Here is a 5,791-nt window from a genome sequence, read left to right on the forward strand (position 1 = left end):
AGAAAAAAACAAAACAAAAAAATAAACAAAAAAAAGAAACACCAGAGAAAAGGTGTCGGTCTCGAAAGGTAAGAGTTCTCGGAGGAAGTGCCTCCTATTCTTCCTTATTTTCCACGGCTGAGACTAATTAACAATTCCCACACTTCCTGCCCAGCATTCCCACAGTGCCTTGTCAACCCGGGGCATTTCGCCTTTAGTTAAAGCCTCTGCTCATCGCCGTCTTTCCTCTGAGGCAGCTAGAACTGTGTCCAGGTTACTACCCACCAGCAGACAGGTACTCTAACACAGGTAACAAAAGGGCTGCACGCCTCCTTCTCCTCCTTCTCCTCCTCCAGCATGGGTATGCAGGGAATGGGACGGGCTTCCAGGCTGTGATCAACACGTGTAGTTGTTGTACAGAAAACTAAACAGGGACGAAGCGAAATGGCCTTTTATAGGCCTTTGGGCCGCTCAGCTGCTGCTTGTTGCCTTCAACCCTGGGTTTTGCCCCACCAGTGGGGGGTTCCCCGGCTGGGCTCCATGCACCACCACAACAGTAAGTCTTATAAAGTCAGACAGACATGAAATGACTTTCCAGCTGTGTGAATTAAATATATATACACACACACAGAGAGAGGCAGAGAAACAGAGGGGGAGAGAGGGACACACACATCAGTGTATGTGATAATGACTAATAATAATGAAGTGACGTCATGATAATTACATGTCATGGAGGTCGTCTCTGTTACTTTGATTAACGGTGCAACTCAGGAACAAAAACAACACAAACAAGGCATTAAATATTCCAGTTGCCTGCTCTGTCCGGGAGATGTGGATTTTAAGCAGATGTTGGGACGTTACTTAGTCGAGTCCACTGGGAACTATTATTTGACTAGAAAGACTCCCTCTGGTGGTTATCACTCACACTATTGCACTGACTAACATCAACAGATAAGTGTGTGCTTTGACTCGTTGGCATTTCACCAAAGATCAAAACTAGTTCTATGGTTCTCAAAAGGAAGGGTTGTGATTTAAAAAAATAAAATGTAACACTACTTGGTGCTTGACAAAAATATAATGGTAAAACTTAGCAAAACTCTTGGAGGAGAAGCATGTTTGGACACATTTAGTTATTAAACAAATAACACAAAGATAGTTTGAAATTTCTATATTGATATTTGTGTCTATATATTTATATGTGTTTGTATTTATGTGTATTTATGTAAATAATATAAATATCTGTATGTGTATATGTATATATACAGTATGTATATATGTATATAACTTTTTTTACATTTTTTACATTTAAATCTCATCTAAATTAATCAAATTTTAATGGCTACGTGTTTATTCTCCCTTATAGTGTAAGTAATATATTTAGATGTGCATTTTCTACGTCAAGATTTTTGGAGATTTTTTTTTCCCTCCAATCAGCAGAAATTTTAAACCCATTATTTACAAAGAGTGAGATTATTTAACGCATCATATATTTATTACCAATATTAGGTCTATCATTAAATTAACCCACCCTGTGGTTACATGTTATTCAAAGTTTTGACCACATCCCATTTCTCTGATGTAGGTACTGTGTTCAACTTGACCTTGTTTGCTGTGTAAAACCTGTTTACAATAAGAGAGGCGACTCTTCTGCTTTAGCATAAGTTGAGAGGAAAATTAGTAATAGGATTGTAGTAGTTTGATTTAAACAACCATGCTTTAGTCCTCTATTGTCACAGGACTTACATCTCAGCAGAAATTTCTCACCCTCTCAATTTAGTCCAAACTCTGAGGATCCTCTTTCTCTCTGCTATAAATTTTATAGACTTTGCACAAAGCACGCATAAATCACCAGCGCTGTTTATTTCCACGAAACTGCATGAAAAATGTTTAACGTGTTGTAATAATGATGCCATATACTAAAATTACAGACATGAGCTATCTGAGCGTCGAGCATGTCAGGCTGTTGTTGACCACGAGAAACAGACAAAACCACAGAGACCTTTGTTTTAAGACATCCCTGCATTGTGGCTTTCGGGCCTTTTCCTCCAAAACATGCCCATCAAAATACCAGATGGATTTTAGAAATAATGAAAGTCAACATGAGGGCCGAGGATGACTTTGAAAAAAAAAGAAAAAAAAGGGACATGTATTTGATGTCTGCCCTGTAAAAGATGGTCTTGTTTGTCTTCAGATGTACATAGCTCATCGCTGAGGCCTGGGCGGGGATGGTCCTGTTTAGTTTAATTAGGAAGTTCAAAGCACCAACGCTCTTTTATTAAGGCAGGATCAAGCGCAGGGCCAGCGTGCGTCAGCATTATTTGTCACCCGCCGTCAACGCTGCAGACATGTCGCACACATCCTCGGCCCTCGCTCGCCGCCACACACATTCCTGTGCACACCAGCACACATTATCTGTCTCGGTGTCCACACATACAGTAAAAATGCACACAGACCCGCAAATCAAAGCGCAGACACACACAGACACTGTGGACACACACAGAGACACTGACACACAGTGTTCTTGGGTGGTATGCGGAGGATCTTGTGACACACTGTTTATTTAACTTTAAAAAGCCGAGGCAGGGATGAGAGCTTTGGGGTCAGTGTGGACATTAATTTTTGTAGCTTTTTGCTATGAAATAAAAAATAAAAGAATCCCAAAGTTGTCTTTTCTCCGTGCTCTTATACAGAACATAATCGCAGTGACGAATTTTAAGTTCGCATCTCTGTAAAATCTTTTCCTATTTTAATTCTTTGTTCCAAACCTGAGAGGAGAATGGTGGAAGGATCATATTTTGTCTACCGTCAGAATACACCGTAGGTCACACTGTCTTCTTGAATATTATTAAGTACTCTTGACCCACAACTGAATAAGAAAACCCACCGGTTGCCTATGTGTTTGCATGGGAACCGGTTCAGCTGGAAGCAGTGAGAGGGCTGATATGCTGAGCGTGCCAAACCATGGAGTGGTGTCTGGGGCTAGGTCCACCACATCTACGCTGGGCCCCAGGCAAAAGGGGGGGAAATCGGCTGTTATGCTTTCGCAGAGACCGCGCTCCCTCAGCCGTCTCGCTCTTACCCTCTTCTCCTGCACAGTTACACTTCCCTCAATTAACCGGCCTGGTTTGGTCTGAGAGGGCAGCACGGGGGCGGAGCATTCACAGAGATATCTTTAGAGAATGTGACCTTTTAGACCTGGATGTCAGATGTCTCTTCGTAGCTCTGACTTTGAGGTCAAAGGTTAAACCAACCCTTCCAGTCCTCTCATCCTGACCAATGCATTTGACCTTTTTCCCTTTCTACTGTTCAGTCACAGCTGCAGACAGGAACAGGGTGTGATCTGCTTAATTCCTCACCATGCTCGCCAGTTTTATCAACCTTATTATTGCCTCATTTGTGTGCATGTGTGTGTTCACACGCATGCAAGCAGATCTGCCAGCCTGGCTTTCACATGTGTCTAAGTTTGCTTCTCACTGGCTGATTAGCTGGAAGAAAAATGCTGGCCCATGCATTCTGGATAGAAAGTCTTCTGAGCATTGGCCCGACCTGGTTGGAAGCTGGCACAATGTTGGGACTGCACCTTTAAGGGAGACCATTATTTTTTTTCATGTCAACTCTTCAAAAACTGATTTCCAATGTTACATTTTTTATTTTTATTTTATTTTAAGCAGGTTCACTTTTTAGCAAGGCCACCAGCCAAACTGTCATGGGCGTTTTCCTGATCATGCCAGGCCTCGGAGACAGAACAGGGAAGCAGGATCAGTTTACTCTAATCTGACAGTCTGCAGCACCATGCCAAGGCTGTAGCTTCTTTTCAAGAGCTCTATTGGTGAAATGAATGAAATGCCTTAAAGGAAAGAAATGAGTTCAGTTTCAAGTTGGAAAGGCCTCCTGAACAGAAGAATGATGCTATTATGTTTTTTTTTCTACTAATGTGCCTTGTCTCTATTTCTGAGAATAAAGTATCTGTGTGGTCGCAGCTCAGTGTGTGTGTGTGTGTGTGTGTGTGTGTATTTAACAAAATACAGCAGCCATATTGATTTATCGTAGTAAATTAACAAAGAAAGTTTACAGTTCCTTCATCCAGAGTTTACCATATACCTGAAAATACATACATTTTTGTGATTTCAATTCCTTATTTGACTAATGACATATTTCGACTCTGCGGACGGTCGATGTGCGATGAGTTAATAGCACAGAAAAAAACATTAAAAACAGCTCATCCCGCTTTAATGAAAGCCAGTTTACTAACTCTTTTTCTCATTCTTTCTCAATTCGACAATTAAAAGAGGACGAGATGAATCACTTTAATGCCCTTTCCTCTAAAGTGTCAAAGCCGAGGGATCAATAATTGCTCGACGTTGTGCGAGGAACTAAAGCTGAAAAATATTAGGGATCACAATAACATGGGGCATTGTTCTCACATCCGCTCTTTGATATGTGGAACCACACATCCTGTGAGTTTCCCATGAGTAAGGCTGTTTGTCATCAATTCTTCAACTTCTCCAGCTTCTCAGAAGAAGTGATTTGATTCGATTCAAGCAGATGCTCGAATTGAAATCAGATGGACCGGGCTCTTTGTGACACAGTGTGTGGGTACGTCCGTCTGCTGACAAGACGACGGTATGTCCAAGGACACGGTGTGCACGATGTGATTTAGGAATTAAGCTGTTGATGGTAGAATGTTTTTAACGCTTTAAAATTGTTTGGAAAGTGTAAATTGCGATTGAGGAGAAGTCACAAAGCTGACAAGAGAGGTTTCAGGGGAAAAAAAACATAAACCACACTGGGTCTCCTTAGTGAGAGAGTGAATCCCAAGCATTTACATTCACAATAAAATCTGACAGACATATGGCTTGTGTCTGTGGCAAAGGCCCCAGACCTTTTGTGCAGCGGAGCGGATACAACCCGTACGTTCTGTTGCCTTTTAATAAGCCTGAGGATATGAGAAGAGCTCTGAGAGCAGACACTCCACTTCCATCTGACTCATGTTTCCTGTGCACCAATGTATTTCCTATGTCCAGGAGCCATAACTCCACTGTGTAATTGCTGTTTTGTTGGCTGTTAGCATGCACAAAGACATTAATAAAGCATAAAACACATAAGACAGTAAGATTGTGGTCGACTTTACGACGCGGAGTACTCTCAGAAACCTGCGTCGTAGGATTAGAAAAACAGCGACTTGCATCATCGATGCACGGCTGAGGGTTTTGTGTGAATGTCACTGAGGTGTTTTGTCTCAAAGGGCATGAATATGAATATAGTGGCGAGGTATTAACTTTCCTCCCCTGCTGGGTAAACTTTGCAGGTACATCAAATGCATACTTGAGTGCTGGAGTTTACATACCTGTGAAAGTTAAACAGAGAGCGTTGGCTCAAGGTGTGGCTTCATATTTGTATCTGACCGCAGCTATCACTGGCACAATTGCACGGGCACACACACAGGCACGCACGCCCTCACTGAGAGAGAGGGAGGGAGGGGGGAGTCGAGGGAGAGACGTGTTAACCTCCCTCTGAACAGCTGGGAGTGTTTGCAGTGTTAGCGGGTCATTCGTTTTGCTCTCTGTCCTGCACAATGATCCGTGCACTGTCTGTGTTTGCACTGCACCTAACTCAAACAGCCTGTATTTCCATCTCCTCGCCATTCAAGCACACACTCAGGCTGGCTTTTGTGAGGACACACACAAACTGACAAGGCAGGGCCCAGGGTCACACTCGGAAAACAAAGGCCAAGTTCATTGAGAAATCGAGTAGAATTTGAGAAATGCACTTGATACATTCTGCCCTCCTCTGGCTGGCACTTGATAACATT

Source organism: Cynoglossus semilaevis, chromosome 6 (assembly GCF_000523025.1).
Source record: "Cynoglossus semilaevis isolate Cse_v1.0 chromosome 6, Cse_v1.0, whole genome shotgun sequence".
NCBI lineage: Eukaryota > Metazoa > Chordata > Actinopteri > Pleuronectiformes > Cynoglossidae > Cynoglossus > Cynoglossus semilaevis.